Source organism: Stenella coeruleoalba (assembly GCF_951394435.1).
Source record: "Stenella coeruleoalba genome assembly, contig: scaffold_68, whole genome shotgun sequence".
Taxonomy (NCBI): domain Eukaryota; kingdom Metazoa; phylum Chordata; class Mammalia; order Artiodactyla; family Delphinidae; genus Stenella; species Stenella coeruleoalba.
In genome coordinates this window covers 434,021-457,399 of record NW_027645870.1, presented here as the reverse complement: position 1 = coordinate 457,399, position 23,379 = coordinate 434,021, and the positions used below count along the sequence as shown (strand labels likewise).

General features: G+C 43.6%; 1 long non-coding RNA gene across 1 annotated transcript in view; it reads right to left on the bottom strand.

Annotated features, from left to right (window-relative positions):
- Positions 1-23,379, bottom strand: part of LOC307181502 — an 851,838-nt gene that overhangs the window by 461,876 nt on the left and 366,583 nt on the right. The window lies entirely within an intron of this gene.

Below are 23,379 nucleotides of genomic sequence, written 5' to 3'. Positions count from 1 at the left end.
TCAGCGCCTTTAACCTCCTGTTTGGCCCAGTTTGCAATTTCTGCAGAAGATGAACAGGAATAGCGAGAACCAATGGAGACTAGCTGGAGGTGTCTGGACGGGCAAATTTAACTCTCATTTCCTACCAGGAAGAGGAATTAACCAAAGGCTCAGCGTGCCGTGCCGGAACCAGATTAGGGCCTGAAGCCATCCTGCGGTGTTGCGGCCAGCTCACAAGAAAGCGAGTTGAAGAAAGGAGCTCAGGGGCACTGTAATTCACAAACCTGCAGAGTTATAAATGACAGCTATCGTCCAAAAATAGACTGAAGTAAGGCTGCCAAGAGGACTTGAAAGTGGGGCAGAATTGCAGGAAACCGATTTCAGGAGGTAGACTGGAATTGCATTGAAAGCATAGGAAAAGAGGCAGAACGTCCACAATGATGCACTTGGCCAAAAAGGGCGTATGCGTTTTTTCCTGAATATATTCAGGAAAAAACGCATACGCCCTTTTTGGCCAACCAAGCAAGCTTGCAAAGGAAATCTGCACTACATTGAAGTCTCACTTCCCCCGGGTAAAAAGGGCCATCTGAAAAAAGTGTAAAATCCAGAAAGGCAGGACAGGCCATGGAGAACTGGGAGCCTTGTTATGCTGATGGGCGGGATGTAAATTGCCAACAACCACTCGGGAGAAGTGTATGGTGTTTCCTGAAACATCTAAAAAACAAAGCAACAGAACCTAGGGCACTTCCACTTATGGTCCTATAGCTTAGGGAAATTAAAATCAAAAAGACACAGCCACCCCAAAGTTTGGAACGGCTCTGTTTACAAGAACCTCGTTTACAGTACAAGTTCAACATCGCAGAAAGTGAAAAATGGATAAAGAAGTTGTGGTATTTACTTACAAAGCAATATCACTCAGCAATGAAATCTGTGTCATCAGGCCCTTAGCAGCACAATGAGTGGATTCAGGTATGATGATTCTAACTGAAATAAGTCACACAGAAAAAGAAACATCATAAGATATCAGTAATACACGGAATGTAAACTTGGCTACACAGGAACTGAATTACAGAACAGAACAGGGTCTCAAATTTAGAAAACCAACTTATGCTTGCTTAAGGGTAAAGGTGAGTTGGGGTGCTGCATAAAACCAGAGATTGAAATGAGCACAGATAAAGTTCCTTAAGTCAAATATGGAATAGACAAGAGCTACTCCTTGCTCAACGAAATGGACTCAACACCGCATATTAAACGCCTAAGAATGTACCTGACTAGTAAGTATCGTAAAACTTATGGATTGCTATGTCTCCAAAAGAGAATCAAGCATGTGTACAGGGGCATAAACGTAGCAGTGATAGGATTGGAGAGGTTCGGTGAGCAAATGAAGACCCTTTGAAGTCATATTGCATGGTACCCATTACACGGGTCTCAACGCTCCAGGTTTAAGGTATTCTTCATTCAGCTAAAACATGCATGTGGAACCCAAGTATGATCAACCATGTGAACGTGAGACGTGTTCAAATATGTCTCAGTTTTCCTCCCCTGGTACTCGGGTGCAACATTCCAGACGCTTTACTAACACTCTCCCCACTTGGAGAGTCAGCGACTTTAACCTCCTGTTTGGCCCAGTTTGCAATTTCTGCGGAAGATGAACAGGAATAGCGAGAACCAATGGAGACTAGCTGGAGGTGTCTGGACGGGCAAATTTAACTCTCATTTCCTACCAGGAAGAGGAATTAACCAAAGGCTCAGCGTGCCATGCCAGAACCAGATTAGGGCCTGAAGCCATCCTGCGGTGTTGCGGCCAGGTCACAAGAAAGCGAGTTGAAGAAAGGAGCTCAGGGGCACTGTAATTCACAAACCTGCAGAGTTATAAATGACAGCTATTGTCCAAAAATAGACTGAAGTAAGGCTGGCAAGAGGACTTGAAAGCGGGGCAGAAATGCAGGAAACCGATTTCAGGAGGTAGACTGGAATTGCATTGAAAGCATAGGAAAAGAGGCAGAACGTCCACAATGATGCACTTGGCCAAAAAGGGCGTATGCGTTTTTTCCTGAATATATTCAGGAAAAAACGCATACGCCCTTTTTGGCCAACCAAGCAAGCTTGCGAAGGAAATCTGCACTACAATGAAGTCTCACTTCCCCCCGGTCAAAAGGGCCATCTGAAAAAAGTGTAAAATCCAGAAAGGCAGGACAGGCCATGGAGAACTGGGAGCCTTGTTATGCTGATGGGCGGGATGTAAATTGCCAACAGACACTCAGGAGAAGTGTATGGTGTTTCCTGAAACATCTAAAAAACAAAGCAACAGAACCTAGGGCACTTCCACTTATGGTCCTATAGCTTAGGGAAATTAAAATCAAAAAGACACAGCCACCCCAAAGTTTGGAACGGCTCTGTTTACAAGACCCTCGTTTACAGTACAAGTTCAACATCGCAGAAAGTGAACAATGGATAAAGAAGTTGTGGTATTTAGTTACAAAGCAATATCACTCAGCAAAGAAATCTATGTCATCAGGCCCTTAGCAGCACAATGAGTGGATTCAGGTACGATGATTCTAACTGAAATAAGTCACACAGAAAAAGAAACATCATAAGATATCAGTAATACACGGAATGTAAACTTGGCTACACAGGAACTGAATTACAGAACAGAACAGGGTCTCAAATTTAGAAAACCAACTTATGCTTGCTTAAGGGTAAAGGTGAGTTGGGGTGCTGCATAAAACCAGAGATTGAAATGAGCACAGATAAAGTTCCTTAAGCCAAATATGGAATAGACAAGAGCTACTCCTTGCTCAATGAAATGGACTAAACACCGCATATTAAACACCTAAGAATGTACCTGACTAGAAAGTATCTTAAAACCTATGGATTGCTATGTCTCCGAAAGAGAATCAAGCATGTGTACAGGGCCATAAACGCAGCAGTGATAGGATTGGAGAGGTTCGGTGAGCAAATGAAGACCCTTTGAAGTCATATTGCATGGTACCCATTCCACGGGTTTCAACTACCCAGGTTTAAGGTATTCTTCCTTCAGCTAAAACATGCATGTGGAACCTAGAGTATGATCAACCATGTGATCGGGAGACGTGTTCAAATATGTCTCAGTTTTCTTACCCTGGTACACGGGTGCAACATTCCAGACGCATTACTAACACTCTCCCGACTTGGAGAGTCAGTCCCTTTAACCTCCTGTTTGGCCCAGTTTGCAATTTCTGTGGAAGATGAACAGGAATAACGAGAACCAATGAGAGGCTAGCTGGAGGTGTCTGGACGGGCAAATTTAACTCTCATTTCCCACCAGGAAGAGGAATTAACCAAAGGCTCAGCGTGCCGTGCCAGAACCAGATTATGGCCTGAAGCCATCCTGTGGTGTTGCGGCCAGGTCACAAGAAAGCGAGTTGAAGAAAGGAGCTCAGGGGCACTGTAATTCACAAACCTGCAGAGTTATAAATGACAGCTATCGTCCAAAAATAGACTGAAGTAAGGCTGGCAAGAGGACTTGAAAGCGGGGCAGAATTGCAGGAAACCGATTTCAGGAGGTAGACTGGAATTGTATTGAAAGCATAGGAAAAGAGGCAGAACGTCCACAATGATTCACTTGGCCAAAAAGGGCGTATGCGTTTTTTCCTGAATATATTCAGGAAAAAACGCATACGCCCTTTTTGGCCAACCAAGCAAGCTTGCAAAGGAAATCTGCACTACAATGAAGTCTCACTTCCCCCCGGTCAAAAGGGCCATCTGAAAAATGTGTAAAATCCAGAAAGGCAGGACAGGCCATGGAGAACTGGGAGCCTTGTTATGCTGATGGGCGGGATGTAAATTGCCAACAGACACTCGGGAGAAGTGTATGGTGTTTCCTGAAACATCTAAAAAACAAAGCAACAGAGCCTAGGGCACTTCCACTTATGGTCCTATAGCTTAGGGAAATTAAAATCAAAAAGATACAGCCACCCCAAAGTTTGGGACGCCTCTGTTTACAAGAACCTCGTTTACAGTACAATTTCAACATCGCAGAAAGTGAAAAATGGATAAAGAAGTTGTGGTATTTACTTACAAAGCAATATCACTCAGCAATGAAATCTATGTCATCAGGCCCTTAGCAGCACAATGAGTGGATTCAGGTATGATGATTCTAACTGAAATAAGTCACACAGAAAAAGAAACATCATAAGATATCAGTAATATATGGAATGTAAACTTGGCTACACAGGAACTGAATTACAGAACAGAACAGGATCTCAAATTTAGAAAACCAACTTATGCTTGCTTAAGGGGAAAGGTGAGTTGTAGTGCTGCATAAAACCAGAGATTGAAATGAGCACAGATAAAGTTCCTTAAGCCAAATATGGAATAGACAAGAGCTACTCCTTGCTCAACGAAATGGACTCAACACCGCATATTAAACGCCTAAGAATGTACCTGACTAGTAAGTATCTTAAAACCTATAGATTGCTATGTCTCCGAAAGAGAATCAAGCATGTGTACAGGGGCAAAAACGCAGCAGTGATAGGATTGGAGAGGTTCGGTGAGCAAATGAAGACCCTTTGAAGTCATATTGCATGGTACCCATTACACGGGTTTCAACTACCCAGGTTTTAGGTATTCTTCCTTTAGCTAAAACATGCATGTGGAACCCAGAGTATGATCAACCATGTGATCGGGAGACGTGTTCAAATATGTCTCAGTTTTCGTCCCCTGGTACTCGGGTGCAACATTCCAGACGCTTTACTAACACTCTCCCCACTTGGAGAGTCATCGCCTTTAACCTCCTGTTTGGCCCAGTTTGCAATTTCTGCGGAAGATGAACAGGAATAGCGAGAACCAATGAGAGACTAGCTGGAGGTGTCTGGACAGGCAAATTTAACTCTCATTTCCCACCAGGAAGAGGAAATAACCAAAGGCTCAGCGTGCCGTGCCGGAACCAGATTAGGGCCTGAAGCCATCCTGCGGTTTTGCGGCCAGGTCACAAGAAAGCGAGTTGAGGAAAGGAGCTCAGGGGCACTGTAATTCACAAACCTGCAGAGTTATAAATGACAGCTATCGTCCAAAAATAGACTGAAGTAAGGCTGCCAAGAGGACTTGAAAGCGGGGCAGAATTGCAGGAAACCGATTTCAGGAGGTAGACTGGAATTGCATTGAAAGCATAGAAAAAGAGGCAGAACGTCCACAATGATGCACTTGGCCAAAAAGGGCATATGCGTTTTTTCCTGAATATATTCAGGAAAAAACGCATACGCCCTTTTTGGCCAACCAAGCAAGCTTGCAAAGGAAATCTGCACTACAATGAAGTCTCACTTCCCCCCGGTCAAAAGGGCCATCTGAAAAAAGTGTAAAATCCAGAAAAGCAGGACAGGCCATGGAGAACTGGGAGCCTTGTTATGCTGATGGGCGGGATGTAAATTGCCAACAGACACTCAGGAGAAGTGTATGGTTTTTCCTGAAACATCTAAAAAACAAAGCGACAGAGCCTAGGGCTCTTCCACTTATGGTCGTATAGCTTACGGAAATTAAAATCAAAAAGACACAGCCACCCCAAAGTTTGGGACGCCTCTGTTTACAAGAACCTCGTTTACAGTACAAGTTCAACATCGCAGAATGTGAAAAATGGATAAAGAAGTTGTGGTATTTACTTACAAAGAAATATCACTCAGCAATGAAATCAATGTCATCAGGCCCGTAGCAGCATAATGAGTGGATTCAGGTACGATGATTCTAACTGAAATAAGTCACACAGAAAAAGAAACATCATAAAATATCACTAATACACGGAATGTAAACTTGGCTACACAGGAACTGAATTCCAAAACAGAACAGGGTCTCAAATTTAGAAAACCAACTTATGCTTGCTTAAGGGGAAAGGTGAGTTGGGGTGCTGCATAAAACCAAAGATTGAAATGAGCACAGATAAATTTCCTTAAGCCAAATATGGAATAGACAAGAACTACTCCTTGCTCAGCGAAATGGACTCAACACCCCATATTAAACGCCTAAGAATGTACGTGACTAGTAAGTATCTTAAAACCTATGGATTGCTATGTCTCCAAAAGAGAATCAAGCGTGTGTACAGGGGCATAAACACAGCAGTGAAAGGATTGGAGAGGTTCGGTGAGCCAAAGAAGACCCTTTGAAGTCATATTACATTGTACCCATTCCACGGGTTTCAACTACCCAGGTTTAAGGTATTCTTCCTTCAGCTAAAACATGCATGTGGAACCTAGAGTATGATCAACCATGTGATCGGGAGACGTGTTCAAATATGTCTCAGTTTTCATACCCTGGTACTCGGGTGCAACATTCCAGACGCTTTACTAACACTCTCCCGACTTGGAGAGTCAGTCCCTTTAACCTCCTGTTTGGCCCAGTTTGCAATTTCTGCGGAAGATGAACAGGAATAGCGAGAACCAATGAGAGACTAGCTGGAGGTGTCTGGACGGGCAAATTTAACTCTCATTTCCCACCAGGAAGATGAATTAACCAAAGGCTCAGCGTGCCGTGCCAGAACCAGATTAGGGCCTGAAGCCATCCTGCGGTGTTGCGGCCAGCTCACAAGAAAGCGAGTTGAAGAAAGGAGCTCAGGGGCACTGTAATTCACAAACCTGCAGAGTTATAAATGACAGCTATCGTCCAAAAATAGACTGAAGTAAGGCTGCCAAGAGGACTTGAAAGCGGGGCAGAATTGCAGGAAACCGATTTCAGGAGGTAGACTGGAATTGCATTGAAAGCATAGGAAAAGAGGCAGAACGTCCACAATGATGCACTTGGCCAAAAAGGGCGTATGCGTTTTTTCCTGAATATATTCAGGAAAAAACGCATACGCCCTTTTTGGCCAACCAAGCAAGCTTGCAAAGGAAATCTGCACTACAAAGAAGTCTCACTTCCCCCCGGTCAAAAGGGCCATCTGAAAAAAGTGTAAAATCCAGAAAGGCAGGACAGGCCATGGAGAACTGGGAGCCTTGTTATGCTGATGGGCGGGATGTAAATTGCCACAGACACTCGGGAGAAGTGTATGGTGTTTCCTGAAACATCTAAAAAACAAAGCAACAGAGCCTAGGGCACTTCCACTTATGGTCCTATAGCTTAGGGAAATTAAAATCAAAAAGACACAGCCACCCCAAAGTTTGGGACGCCTCTGTTTACAAGAACCTCGTTTACCGTACAAGTTCAATATCACAGAAAGTGAAAAATGGATAAAGAACTTGTGGTACTTACGTACAATGCAGTATCACTCAGCAATGAAATCTATGTCATCAGGCCCGTAGCAGCATAATGAGTGGATTCAGGTACGATGATTCTAACTGAAATAAGTCACACAGAAAAAGAAACATCATAAGATATCAGTAATACACGGAATGTAAACTTGGCTACACAGGAACTGAATTCCAAACAGAACAGGGTCTCAAATTTAGAAAACCAACTTATGCTTGCTTAAGGGGAAAGGTGAGTTCGGGTGCTGCATAAAACCAGAGATTGAAATGAGCACAGATAAAGTTCCTTAAGCCAAATATGGAATAGACAAGAGCTACTCCTTGCTCAACGAAATGGACTCAACACCCCATATTAAACGCCTAAGAATGTACCTGACTAGTAAGTATCTTAAAACCTATGGATTGCTATGTCTCCAAAAGGGAATCAAGTGTGTGTACAGGGGCATAAACGCAGGAGTGATAGGATTGGAGAGGTTCGGTGAGCAAATGAAGACCCTTTGAAGTCATATTGCATGGTACCCATTCCACGGGTCTCAACTCTGCAGGTTTCAGGTATTCTTCCTTCAGCTAAAACATGCATGTGGAACCCAGAGTATGATCAACTGTGTGAACGGGAGACGTGTTCAAATATGTCTCAGTTTTCCTCCCCTGGTACTCGGGTGCAACATTCCAGATGCTTTATTAACACTCTCCCCACTTGGAGAGTCAGCACCTTTAACCTCCTGTTTGGCCCAGTTTGCAATTTCTGCGGAAGATGAACAGGAATAGGGAGAACCAATGGGAGACTAGATGGAGGTGTCTGGACGGGCAAATTTAACTCTCATTTCCCACCAGGAAGAGGAATTAACCAAAGGCTCAGCGTGCCGTGCTGGTACCAGATTAGGGCCTCAAGCAATCCTGCAGTGTGGCGGCCAGGTCACAAGAAAGTGAGTTGAAGAAAGGAGATCAGGGGCACTGTAATTCACAAACCTGCAGAGTTATAAATGACAGCTATCGTCCAAAAATAGACTGAAGTAAGGCTGCCAAGAGGACTTGAAAGCGGGGCAGAATTGCAGGAAACCGATTTCAGGAGGTAGACTGGAATTGCATTGAAAGCATAGGAAAAGAGGCAGAACGTCCACAATGATGCACTTGGCCAAAAAGGGCGTATGGGTTTTTTCCTGAATATATTCAGGAAAAAACGCATACGCCCTTTTTGGCCAAACAAGCAAACTTGCAAAGGAAATCTGCACTACAATGAAGTCTCACTTCCCCCAGGTCAAAAGGGCCATCTGAAAAAAGTGTAAAATCCAGAAAGGCAGGACAGGCCATGGACAACTGGGAGACTTGTTATGCTGATGGGCGGGATGTAAATTGCCAACAGACACTCGGGAGAAGTGTATGGTGTTTCCTGAAACATCTAAAAAACAAAGCAACAGAGCCTAGGGCACTTCCACTTATGGTCCTATAGCTTAGGGAAATTAAAATCAAAAAGACACAGCCACCCCAAAGTTTGGGACGCCTCTGTTTACAAGAACCTCGTTTACCGTACAAGTTCAATATCACAGAAAGTGAAAAATGGATAAAGAACTTGTGGTACTTACGTACAATGCAGTATCACTCAGCAATGAAATCTATGTCATCAGGCCCGTGGCAGCATAATGAGTGGATTCAGGTACGATGATGCTAACTGAAATAAGTCACACAGAAATAGAAACATCATAAGATATCAGTAATACACGGAATGGAAACTTGGCTACACAGGAACTGAATTACAGAACAGAACAGGGTCTCAAATTTAGAAAGCCAACTTATGCTTGCTTAAGGGGAAAGGTGAGTTGGGGTGCTGCATAAAACCAGAGATTGAAATGAGCACAGATAAAGTTCCTTAAGCCAAATATGGAATAGACAAGAGCTACTCCTTGCTCAAAGAAATGGACTCAACACCCCATATTAAACGCCTAAGAATGTACCTGACTAGTAAGTATCTTAAAACCTATGGATTGCTATGTCTCCAAAAGAGAATCAAGCGTGTGTACAGGGGCATAAACGCAGCAGTGATAGGATTGGAGAGGTTCGGTGAGCAAATGAAGACCCTTTGAAGTCATATTGCATGGTACCCATTCCACGGGTCTCAACTCTGCAGGTTTCAGGTATTCTTCCTTCAGCTAAAACATGCATGTGGAACCCAGAGTATGATCAACCGTGTGAACGGGAGACGTGTTCAAATATGTCTCAGTTTTCTTCCCCTGGTACTCGGGTGCAACATTCCAGACGCTTTACTAACACTCTCCCCACTTGGAGAGTCAGTCCCTTTAACCTCCTGTTTGGCCCAGTTTGCAATTTCTGTGGAAGATGAACAGGAATAGCGAGAACCAATGAGAGACTAGCTGAAGGTGTCTGGATGGGCAAATTTAACTCTCATTTCCCACCAGGAAGAGGAATTAACCAAAGGCTCAGCGTGCCGTGCCAGAACCAGATTAGGGCCTGAAGCCATCATGCGGTGTTGCGGCCAGCTCAAAAGAAAGCGAGATGAAGAAAGGAGCTCAGGGGCACTGTAATTCACAAACCTGCAGAGTTATAAATGACAGCTATCGTCCAAAAATAGACTGAAGTAAGGCTGCCAAGAGGACTTGAAAGCAGGGCAGAATTGCAGGAAACCGATTTCAGGAGGTAGACTGGAATTGCATTGAAAGCATAGGAAAAGAGGCAGAACGTCCACAATGATGCACTTGGCCAAAAAGTGCGTATGCGTTTTTTCCTGAATATATTCAGGAAAAAACGCATACGCCCTTTTTGGCCAACCAAGCAAGCTTGCAAAGGAAATCTGCACTACAAAGAAGTCTCACTTCCCCCCGGTCAAAAGGGCCATCTGAAAAAGGTGTAAAATCCAGAAAGGCAGGACAGGCCATGGAGAACTGGGAGCTTTGATATGCTGATGGGCGGGATGTAAATTGTCAACAGACACTCCTGAGAAGTGTATGTTGTTTCCTGAAACATCTAAAAAACAAAGCAACAGAGCCTAGGGCACTTCCACTTATGGTCCTATAGCTTAGGGAAATTTAAATCAAAAAGACACAGCCACCCAAAAGTTTGGGACTCCTCTGTTTACAAGAACCTCGTTTACTGTAAAAGTTCAATATCGCAGAAAGTGAAAAATGGATAAAGAAGTTGTGGTACTTACGTACAATGCAGTATCACTCAGCAATGAAATCTTTGTCATCAGGCCCGTAGCAGCTTAATGAGTGGATTCAGGTACGATGTTTCTAACTGAAATAAGTCACACAGAAAAAGAAACATCATAAGATATCAGTAATACACGGAATGTAAACTTGGCTACACAGGAACTGAATTACAGAACAGAACAGGGTCTCAAATTTAGAAAACCAACTTATGATTGCTTAAGGGGAAAGGTGAGTTGGGGTGCTGCATAAAACCAGAGATTGAAATGAGCACAGATAAAGTTCCTTAAGCCATATATGGAATACACAAGAGCTACTCCTTGCTCAACGAAATGGACTCAACACCGCATATTAAACGCCTAAGAATGTACCTGACTAGTAAGTATCTTAAAACCTATGGATTGCTATGTCTCCGAAAGAGAATCAAGCATGTGTACAGGGGCATAAACGCAGCAGTGATAGGATTGGAGAGGTTTGGTGAGCAAATGAAGACCCTTTGAAGTCATATTGCATGGTACCCATTCCACGGGTTTCAACTACCCAGGTTTAAGGTATTCTTCCTTCAGCTAAAACATGCATGTGGAACCTAGAGTATGATCAACCATGTGATCAGGAGACGTGTTCAAATAATTCTCAGTTTTCGTACCCTGGTACTCGGGTGCAACATTCCAGACGCTTTACTAACACTCTCCCGACTTGGAGAGTCAGTCCCTTTAACCTCCTGTTTGGCCCAGTTTGCAATTTCTGCGGAAGATAAACAGGAATAGCGAGAACCAATGAGAGACTAGCTGAAGGTGTCTGGACAGGCAAATTTAACTCTCATTTCCCACCAGGAAGAGGAATTAACCAAAGGCTCAGCGTGCCGTGCCGGAACCAGATTAGGGCCTGAAGACATCCTGCGGTGTTGCGGCCAGCTCACAAGAAAGCGAGTTGAAGAAAGGAGCTCAGGGGCACTGTAATTCACAAACCTGCAGAGTTATAAATGACAGCTATCGTCCAAAAATATACTGAAGTAAGGCTGCCAAGAGGACTTGAAAGCGGGGCAGAATTGCAGGAAACCGATTTCAGGAGGTAGACTGGAATTGCATTGAAAGCATAGGAAAAGAGGCAGAACGTCCACAATGATGCACTTGGCCAAAAAGGGCGTATGCGTTTTTTCCTGAATATATTCAGGAAAAAACGCATACGCCCTTTTTGGCCAACCAAGCAAGCTTGCAAAGGAAATCTGCACTACAATGAAGTCTCACTTCCCCCCGGTCAAAAGGGCCATCTGAAAAAAGTGTAAAATCCAGAAAGGCAGGACAGGCCATGGAGAACTGGGAGAATTGTTATGCTGATGGGCGGGATGTAAATTGCCAACAGACACTCGGGAGAAGTGTATGGTGTTTCCTGAAACATCTAAAAAACAAAGCAACAGAACCTAGGGCACTTCCACTTATGGTCCTTTAGCTTAGGGAAATTAAAATCAAAAAGACACAGCCACCCCAAAGTTTGGAACGGCTCTGTTTACAAGAACCTCGTTTACAGTACAAGTTCAACATCGCAGAAAGTGAAAAATGGATAAAGAAGTTGTGGTATTTACTTACAAAGCAATATCACTCAGCAATGAAATCTGTGTCATCAGGCCCTTAGCAGCACAATGAGTGGATTCAGGTATGATGATTCTAACTGAAATAAGTCACACAGAAAAAGAAACATCATAAGATATCAGTAATACACGGAATGTAAACTTGGCTACACAGGAACTGAATTACAGAACAGAACAGGGTCTCAAATTTAGAAAACCAACTTATGCTTGCTTAAGGGTAAAGGTGAGTTGTGGTGCTGCATAAAACCAGAGATTGAAATGAGCACAGATAAAGTTCCTTAAGCCAAATATGGAATACACAAGAGCTACTCCTTGCTCAACGAAATGGACTCAACACCGCATATTAAACGCCTAAGAATGTACCTGACTAGTAAGTATCTTAAAACCTATGGATTGCTATGTCTCCGAAAGAGAATCAAGCATGTGTACAGGGGCATAAACGCAGCAGTGATAGCATTGGAGAGGTTCGGTGAGCAAATGAAGACCCTTTGAAGTCATATTGCATGGTACCCATACCACGGGTTTCAACTACCCAGGTTTTAGGTATTCTTCCTTCAGCTAAAACATGCATGTGGAACCCAAGTATGATCAACCATGTGATCGGGAGACGTGTTCAAATATGTCTCAGTTTTCGTACCCTGGTACTCGGGTGCAACATTCCAGACGCTTTACTAACACTCTCCCCACTTGGAGAGTCAGTCCCTTTAACCTCCTGTTTGGCCCAGTTTGCAATTTCTGCGGAAGATGAACAGGAATAGCGAGAACCAATGAGAGACTAGCTGGAGGTGTCTGGACGGGCAAATTTAACTCTCATTTCCCACCAGGAAGAGGAATTAACCAAAGGTTCAGCGTGCCGTGCCAGAACCAGATTAGGGCCTGAAGCCATCCTGCGGTGTTGCGGCCAGCTCACAAGAAAGCGAGTTGAAGAAAGTAGCTCAGGGGCACTGTAATTCACAAACCTGCAGAGTTATAAATGACAGCTATCGTCCAAAAATATACTGAAGTAAGGCTGCCAAGAGGACTCGAAAGCGGGGCAGAATTGCAGGAAACCGATTTCAGGAGGTAGACTGGAATTGCATTGAAAGCATAGGAAAAGAGGCAGAACGTCCACAATGATGCACTTGGCCAAAAAGGGCGTATGCGTTTTTTCCTGAATATATTCAGGAAAAAACGCATACGCCCTTTTTGGCCAACCAAGCAAGCTTGCAAAGGAAATCTGCACTACAATGAAGTCTCACTTCCCCCCGGTCAAAAGGGCCATCTGAAAAAAGTGTAAAATCCAGAAAGGCAGGACAGGCCATGGAGAACTGGGAGCCTTGATATGCTGATGGGCGGGATGTAAATTGCCAACAGACACTCGGGAGAAGTGTATGGTGTTTCCTGAAACATCTAAAAAACAATGCAACAGAGCCTAGGACACTGCCACTTATGGTCCTATAGCTTAGGGAAATTAACATCAAAAAGACACAGCCACCCCAAAGTTTGGGACGCCTCTGTTTACAAGAACCTCGTTTACAGTACAAGTTCAACATTGTAGAAAGTGAAAAATGGATAAAGAAGTTGTGGTATTTACTTACAAAGCAATATCACTCAGCAATGAAATCTGTGTCATCAGGCCCTTAGCAGCACAATGAGTGGATTCAGGTATGATGATTCTAACTGAAATAAGTCACACAGAAAAAGAAACATCATAAGATATCAGTAATACATGGAATGTAAACTTGGCTACACAGGAACTGAATTACAGAACAGAACAGGGTCTCAAATTTAGAAAACAAACTTATGCTTGCTTAAGGGTAAAGGTGAGTTGGGGTGCTGCATAAAACCAGAGATTGAAATGAGCACAGATAAAGTTCCTTAAGCCAAATAAGGAATAGACAAGAGCTACTCCTTGCTCAACGAAATGGACTCAACACCGCATATTAAACGCCTAAGAATGTACCTGACTTGTAAGTATCTTAAAACCTATGGATTGCTATGTCTCCGAAAGAGAATCAAGCATGTGTACAGGGGCATAAACGCAGCAGTGATAGGATTGGAGAGGTTTGGTGAGCAAATGAAGACCCTTTGAAGTCATATTGCATGGTACCCATTCCACGGGTTTCAACTACCCAGGTTTAAGGTATTCTTCCTTCAGCTAAAACATGCATGTGGAACCTAGAGTATGATCAACCATGTGATCAGGAGACGTGTTCAAATATGTCTCAGTTTTCGTACCCTGGTACTCGGGTGCAACATTCCAGACGCTTTACTAACACTCTCCCGACTTGGAGAGTCAGTCCCTTTAACCTCCTGTTTGGCCCAGTTTGCAATTTCTGCGGAAGATAAACAGGAATAGCGAGAACCAATGAGAGACTAGCTGAAGGTGTCTGGACAGGCAAATTTAACTCTCATTTCCCACCAGGAAGAGGAATTAACCAAAGGCTCAGCGTGCCGTGCCGGAACCAGATTAGGGCCTGAAGCCATCCTGCGGTGTTGCGGCCAGCTCACAAGAAAGCGAGTTGAAGAAAGGAGCTCAGGGGCATTGTAATTCACAAACCTGCAGAGTTATAAATGACAGCTATCGTCAAAAAATATACTGAAGTAAGGCTGCCAAGAGGACTTGAAAGCGGGGCAGAATTGCAGGAAACCGATTTCAGGAGGTAGACTGGAATTGCATTGAAAGCATAGGAAAAGAGGCAGAACGTCCACAATGATGCACTTGGCCAAAAAGGGCGTATGCGTTTTTTCCTGAATATATTCAGGAAAAAACGCATACGCACTTTTTGGCCAACCAAGCAAGCTTGCAAAGGAAATCTGCACTACAATGAAGTCTCACTTCCCCCCGGTCAAAAGGGCCATCTGAAAAAAGTGTAAAATCCAGAAAGGCAGGACAGGCCATGGAGAACTGGGAGAATTGTTATGCTGATGGGCGGGATGTAAATTGCCAACAGACACTCGGGAGAAGTGTATGGTGTTTCCTGAAACATCTAAAAAACAAAGCAACAGAGCCTAGGGCACTTCCACTTATGGTCCTATAGCTTAGGGAAATTAAAATAAAAAAGACACAGCCACCCCAAAGTTTGGGACGCCTCTGTTTACAAGAACCTTGTTTACAGTACAAGTTCAACATCGCAGAAAGTGAAAAATGGATAAAGAAGTTGTGGTATTTACTTACAAAGCAATATCACTCAGCAATGAAATCTGTGTCATCAGGCCCTTAGCAGCACAATGAGTGGATTCAGGTATGATGATTCTAACTGAAATAACACACAGAAAAAGAAACATCATAAGATATCAGTAATACACGGAATGTAAACTTGGCTACACAGGAACTGAATTACAGAACAGAACAGGGTCTCAAATTTAGAAAACCAACTTATGCTTGCTTAAGGGTAAAGGTGAGTTGCGGTGCTGCATAAAACCAGAGATTGAAATGAGCACAGATAAAGTTCCTTAAGCCAAATATGGAATAGACAAGAGCTACTCCTTGCTCAACGAAATGGACTCAACACCGCATATTAAACGCCTAAGAATGTACCTGACTAGTAAGTATCTTAAAACCTATGGATTGCAATGTCTCCGAAAGAGAATCAAGCATGTGTACAGGGGCATAAACGCAGCAGTGATAGGTTTGGAGATGTTCGGTGAGCAAATGAAGACCCTTTGAAGTCATATTGCATGGTACCCATTCCACGGGTTTCAACTACCCAGGTTTAAGGTATTCTTCCTTCAGCTAAAACATGCATGTGGAACCTAGAGTATGATCAACCATGTGATCGGGAGACGTGTTCAAATATGTCTCAGTTTTCGTACCCTGGTACTCGGGTGCAACATTCCAGACGCTTTACTAACACTCTCCCCACTTGGAGAGTCAGTCCCTTTAACCTCCTGTTTGGCCCAGTTTGCAATTTCTGCGGAAGATGAACAGGAATAGCGAGAACCAATGAAAGAATAGCTGGAGGTGTCTGGATGGGCAAATTTAACTCTCATTTCCCACCAGGAAGAGGAATTAACCAAAGGCTCAGCGTGCCGTGCCGGAACCAGATTAGGGCCTGAAGCCATCCTGCGGTGTTGCGGCCAGCTCAAAAGAAAGCGAGTTGAAGAAAGGAGCTCAGGGGCACTGTAATTCACAAACCTGCAGAGTTATAAATGACAGCTATCGTCCAAAAATAGACTGAAGTAAGGCTGCCAAGAGGACTTGAAAGCGGGGCAGAATTGCAGGAAACCGATTTCAGGAGGTAGACTGGAATTGCATTGAAAGCATAGGAAAAGAGGCAGAACGTCCACAATGATGCACTTGGCCAAAAAGGGCGTATGCGTTTTTTCCTGAATATATTCAGGAAAAAACGCATACGCCCTTTTTGGCCAACCAAGCAAGCTTGCAAAGGAAATCTGCACTACAATGAAGTCTCACTTCCCCCCGGTCAAAAGGGCCATCTGAAAAAAGTGTAAAATCCAGAAAGGCAGGACAGGCCATGGAGAACTGGGAGCCTTGTTATTCTGAAGGGCGGGATGTAAATTGCCAACAGACACTCAGGAGAAGTGTATGGTGTTTCCTGAAACATCTAAAAAACAATGCAACAGAGCCTAGGACACTGCCACTTATGGTCCTATAGCTTAGGGAAATTAAAATCAAAAAGACACAGCCACCCCAAAGTTTGGGACGCCTCTGTTTACAAGAACCTCGTTTACAGTACAAGTTCAACATTGTAGAAAGTGAAAAATGGATAAAGAAGTTGTGGTATTTACTTACAAAGCAATATCACTCAGCAATGAAATCTGTGTCATCAGGCCTTTAGCAGCACAATGAGTGGATTCAGGTATGATGATTCTAACTGAAATAAGTCACACAGAAAAAGAAACATCATAAGATATCAGTAATACATGGAATGTAAACTTGGCTACACAGGAACTGAATTACAGAACAGAACAGGGTCTCAAACTTAGAAAACCAACTTATGCTTGCTTAAGGGTAAAGGTGAGTTGGGGTGCTGCATAAAACCAGAGATTGAAATGAGCACAGATAAAGTTCCTTAAGCCAAATATGGAATAGACAAGAGCTACTCCTTGCTCAACGAAATGGACTCAACACCCCATATTAAACGCCTAAGAATATACCTGACTTGTAAGTATCTTAAAACCTATGGATTGCTATGTCTCCGAAAGAGAATCAAGCATGTGTACAGGGGCATAAACGCAGCAGTGATAGGATTGGAGAGGTTCGGTGAGCAAATGAAGACCCTTTGAAGTCATATTGCATGGTACCCACTCCACGGGTTTCAACTACCCAGGTTTAAGGTATTCTTCCTTCAGCTAAAACATGCATGTGGAACCCAGAGTATGATCAACCATGTGATCGGGAGACGTGTTCAAATATGTCTCAGTTTTCGTACCCTGGTACTCGGGTGCAACATTCCAGACGCTTTACTAACACTCTCCCGACTTGGAGAGTCAGTCCCTTTAACCTCCTGTTTGGCCCAGTTTGCAATTTCTGCGGAAGATGAACAGGAATAGCGAGAACCAATGAGAGACTAGCTGGAGGTGTCTGGACGGGCAAATTTAACTCTCATTTCCCACCAGGAAGAGGAATTAACCAAAGGCTCAGCGTGCCGTGCCGGAACCAGATTAGGGGCTGAAGCCATCCTGCGGTGTTGCGGCCAGCTCAAAAGAAAGCGAGTTGAAGAAAGGAGCTCAGGGGCACTGTAATTCACAAACCTGCAGAGTTATAAATGACAGCTATCGTCCAAAAATAGACTGAAGTAAGGCTGCCAAGAGGACTTGAAAGCGGGGCAGAATTGCAGGAAACCGATTTCAGGAGGTAGACTGGAATTGCATTGAAAGCATAGGAAAAGAGGCAGAACGTCCACAATGATGCACTTGGCCAAAAAGGGCGTATGCGTTTTTTCCTGAATATATTCAGGAAAAAACGCATACGCCCTTTTTGGCCAACCAAGCAAGCTTGCAAAGGAAATCTGCACTACAATGAAGTCTCACTTCCCCCCGGTCAAAAGGGCCATCTGAAAAAAGTGTAAAATCCAGAAAGGCAGGACAGGCCATGGAGAACTGGGAGCCTTGATATGCTGATGGGCGGGATGTAAATTGCCAACAACCACTTGGGAGAAGTGTATGGTGTTTCCTGAAACATCTAAAAAACAAAGCAACAGAACCTAGGGCACTTCCACTTATGGTCCTATAGCTTAGGGAAATTAAAATCAAAAAGACACAGCCACCCCAAAGTTTGGATCGGCTCTGTTTACAAGAACCTCGTTTACCGTACAAGTTCAATATCACAGAAAGTGAAAAATGCATAAAGAACTTGTGGTATTTACTTACAAAGCAATATCACTCAGCAATGAAATCTGTGTCATCAGGCCCTTAGCAGCACAATGAGTGGATTCAGGTATGATGATTCTAACTGAAATAAGTCACACAGAAAAAGAAACATCATAAGATATCAGTAATACACGGAATGTAAACTTGGCTACACAGGAACTGAATTACAGAACAGAACAGGGTCTCAAATTTAGAAAACCAACTTATGCTTGCTTAAGGGGAAAGGTGAGTTGGGGTGCTGCATAAAACCAGAGATTGAAATGAGCACAGATAAAGTTCCTTAAGCCAAATATGGAATACACAAGAGCTACTCCTTGCTCAACGAAATGGACTCAACACCGCATATTAAACGCCTAAGAATGTACCTGACTAGTAAGTATCTTAAAACCTATGGATTGCTATGTCTCCGAAAGAGAATCAAGCATGTGTACAGGGGCATAAACGCAGCAGTGATAGGATTGGAGAGGTTTGGTGAGCAAATGAAGACCCTTTGAAGTCATATTGCATGGTACCCATTCCACGGGTTTCAACTACCCAGGTTTAAGGTATTCTTCCTTCAGCTAAAACATGCATGTGGAACCTAGAGTATGATCAACCATGTGATCGGGAGACGTGTTCAAATATTTCTCAGTTTTCGTACCCTGGTACTCGGGTGCAACATTCCAGACCCTTTACTAACACTCTCCCGACTTGGAGAGTCAGTCCCTTTAACCTCCTGTTTGGCCCAGTTTGCAATTTCTGCGGAAGATGAACAGGAATAGCGAGAACCAATGAGAGACTAGCTGGAGGTGTCTGGACGGGCAAATTTAACTCTCATTTCCCACCAGGAAGAGGAATTAACCAAAGGCTCAGCGTGCCGTGCCAGAACCAGATTAGGGCCTGAAGCCATCCTGCGGTGTTGCGGCCAGCTCAAAAGAAAGCGAGTTGAAGAAAGGAGCTCAGGGGCACTGTAATTCACAAACCTGCAGAGTTATAAATGACAGCTATCGTCCAAAAATAGACTGAAGTAAGGCTGCCAAGAGGACTTGAAAGCGGGGCAGAATTGCAGGAAACCGATTTCAGGAGGTAGACTGGAATTGCATTGAAAGCATAGGAAAAGAGGCAGAACGTCCACAATGATGCACTTGGCCAAAAAGGGCGTATGCGTTTTTTCCTGAATATATTCAGGAAAAAACGCATACGCCCTTTTTGGCCAACCAAGCAAGCTTGCAAAGGAAATCTGCACTACAATGAAGTCTCACTTCCCCCCGGTCAAAAGGGCCATCTGAAAAAAGTGTAAAATCCAGAAAGGCAGGACAGGCCATGGAGAACTGGGAGCCTTGTTATTCTGAAGGGCGGGATGTAAATTGCCAACAGACACTCAGGAGAAGTGTATGGTGTTTCCTGAAACATCTAAAAAACAATGCAACAGAGCCTAGGACACTGCCACTTATGGTCCTATAGCTTAGGGAAATTAAAATCAAAAAGACACAGCCACCCCAAAGTTTGGGACGCCTCTGTTTACAAGAACCTCGTTTACAGTACAAGTTCAACATTGTAGAAAGTGAAAAATGGATAAAGAAGTTGTGGTATTTACTTACAAAGCAATATCACTCAGCAATGAAATCTGTGTCATCAGGCCCTTAGCAGCACAATGAGTGGATTCAGGTATGATGATTCTAACTGAAATAAGTCACACAGAAAAAGAAACATCATAAGATATCAGTAATACATGGAATGTAAACTTGGCTACACAGGAACTGAATTACAGAACAGAACAGGGTCTCAAACTTAGAAAACCAACTTATGCTTGCTTAAGGGTAAAGGTGAGTTGGGGTGCTGCATAAAACCAGAGATTGAAATGAGCACAGATAAAGTTCCTTAAGCCAAATATGGAATAGACAAGAGCTACTCCTTGCTCAACGAAATGGACTCAACACCCCATATTAAACGCCTAAGAATATACCTGACTTGTAAGTATCTTAAAACCTATGGATTGCTATGTCTCCGAAAGAGAATCAAGCATGTGTACAGGGGCATAAACGCAGCAGTGATAGGATTGGAGAAGTTCGGTGAGCAAATGAAGACCCTTTGAAGTCATATTGCATGGTACCCATTCCACGGGTTTCAACTACCCAGGTTTAAGGTATTCTTCCTTCAGCTAAAACATGCATGTGGAACCCAGAGTATGATCAACCATGTGATCGGGAGACGTGTTCAAATATGTCTCAGTTTTCGTACCCTGGTACTCGGGTGCAACATTCCAGACGCTTTACTAACACTCTCCCGACTTGGAGAGTCAGTCCCTTTAACCTCCTGTTTGGCCCAGTTTGCAATTTCTGCGGAAGATGAACAGGAATAGGGAGAACCAATGAGAGACTAGCTGGAGGTGTCTGGACGGGCAAATTTAACTCTCATTTCCCACCAGGAAGAGGAATTAACCAAAGGCTCAGCGTGCCGTGCCGGAACCAGATTAGGGGCTGAAGCCATCCTGCGGTGTTGCGGCCAGCTCAAAAGAAAGCGAGTTGAAGAAAGGAGCTCAGGGGCACTGTAATTCACAAACCTGCAGAGTTATAAATGACAGCTATTGTCCAAAAATAGACTGAAGTAAGGCTGCCAAGAGGACTTGAAAGCGGGGCAGAATTGCAGGAAACCGATTTCAGGAGGTAGACTGGAATTGCATTGAAAGCATAGGAAAAGAGGCAGAACGTCCACAATGATGCACTTGGCCAAAAAGGGCGTATGCGTTTTTTCCTGAATATATTCAGGAAAAAACGCATACGCCCTTTTTGGCCAACCAAGCAAGCTTGCAAAGGAAATCTGCACTACAATGAAGTCTCACTTCCCCCCGGTCAAAAGGGCCATCTGAAAAAAGTGTAAAATCCAGAAAGGCAGGACAGGCCATGGAGAACTGGGAGCCTTGTTATGCTGATGGGCGGGATGTAAATTGCCAACAGACACTCGGGAGAAGTGTATGGTGTTTCCTGAAACATCTAAAAAACAAAGCAACAGAGCCTAGGGCACTTCCACTTATGGTCCTATAGCTTAGGGAAATTAAAATCAAAAAGACACAGCCACCCCAAAGTTTGGGACGCCTCTGTTTACAAGAACCTCGTTTACCGTACAAGTTCAATATCACAGAAAGTGAAAAATGCATAAAGAACTTGTGGTATTTACTTACAAAGCAATATCACTCAGCAATGAAATCTGTGTCATCAGGCCCTTAGCAGCACAATGAGTGGATTCAGGTATGATGATTCTAACTGAAATAAGTCACACAGAAAAAGAAACATCATAAGATATCAGTAATACACGGAATGTAAACTTGGCTACACAGGAACTGAATTACAGAACAGAACAGGGTCTCAAATTTAGAAAACCAACTTATGCTTGCTTAAGGGGAAAGGTGAGTTGGGGTGCTGCATAAAACCAGAGATTGAAATGAGCACAGATAAAGTTCCTTAAGCCAAATATGGAATACACAAGAGCTACTCCTTGCTCAACGAAATGGACTCAACACCGCATATTAAACGCCTAAGAATGTACCTGACTAGTAAGTATCTTAAAACCTATGGATTGCTATGTCTCCGAAAGAGAATCAAGCATGTGTACAGGGGCATAAACGCAGCAGTGATAGGATTGGAGAGGTTTGGTGAGCAAATGAAGACCCTTTGAAGTCATATTGCATGGTACCCATTCCACGGGTTTCAACTACCCAGGTTTAAGGTATTCTTCCTTCAGCTAAAACATGCATGTGGAACCTAGAGTATGATCAACCATGTGATCGGGAGACGTGTTCAAATATTTCTCAGTTTTCGTACCCTGGTACTCGGGTGCAACATTCCAGACCCTTTACTAACACTCTCCCGACTTGGAGAGTCAGTCCCTTTAACCTCCTGTTTGGCCCAGTTTGCAATTTCTGCGGAAGATGAACAGGAATAGCGAGAACCAATGAGAGACTAGCTGGAGGTGTCTGGACGGGCAAATTTAACTCTCATTTCCCACCAGGAAGAGGAATTAACCAAAGGCTCAGCGTGCCGTGCCAGAACCAGATTAGGGCCTGAAGCCATCCTGCGGTGTTGCGGCCAGCTCAAAAGAAAGCGAGTTGAAGAAAGGAGCTCAGGGGCACTGTAATTCACAAACCTGCAGAGTTATAAATGACAGCTATCGTCCAAAAATAGACTGAAGTAAGGCTGCCAAGAGGACTTGAAAGCGGGGCAGAATTGCAGGAAACCGATTTCAGGAGGTAGACTGGAATTGCATTGAAAGCATAGGAAAAGAGGCAGAACGTCCACAATGATGCACTTGGCCAAAAAGGGCGTATGCGTTTTTTCCTGAATATATTCAGGAAAAAACGCATACGCCCTTTTTGGCCAACCAAGCAAGCTTGCAAAGGAAATCTGCACTACAATGAAGTCTCACTTCCCCCCGGTCAAAAGGGCCATCTGAAAAAAGTGTAAAATCCAGAAAGGCAGGACAGGCCATGGAGAACTGGGAGCCTTGTTATTCTGAAGGGCGGGATGTAAATTGCCAACAGACACTCAGGAGAAGTGTATGGTGTTTCCTGAAACATCTAAAAAACAATGCAACAGAGCCTAGGACACTGCCACTTATGGTCCTATAGCTTAGGGAAATTAAAATCAAAAAGACACAGCCACCCCAAAGTTTGGGACGCCTCTGTTTACAAGAACCTCGTTTACAGTACAAGTTCAACATTGTAGAAAGTGAAAAATGGATAAAGAAGTTGTGGTATTTACTTACAAAGCAATATCACTCAGCAATGAAATCTGTGTCATCAGGCCTTTAGCAGCACAATGAGTGGATTCAGGTATGATGATTCTAACTGAAATAAGTCACACAGAAAAAGAAACATCATAAGATATCAGTAATACATGGAATGTAAACTTGGCTACACAGGAACTGAATTACAGAACAGAACAGGGTCTCAAACTTAGAAAACCAACTTATGCTTGCTTAAGGGTAAAGGTGAGTTGCGGTGCTGCATAAAACCAGAGATTGAAATGAGCACAGATAAAGTTCCTTAAGCCAAATATGGAATAGACAAGAGCTACTCCTTGCTCAACGAAATGGACTCAACACCGCATATTAAACGCCTAAGAATGTACCTGACTAGTAAGTATCTTAA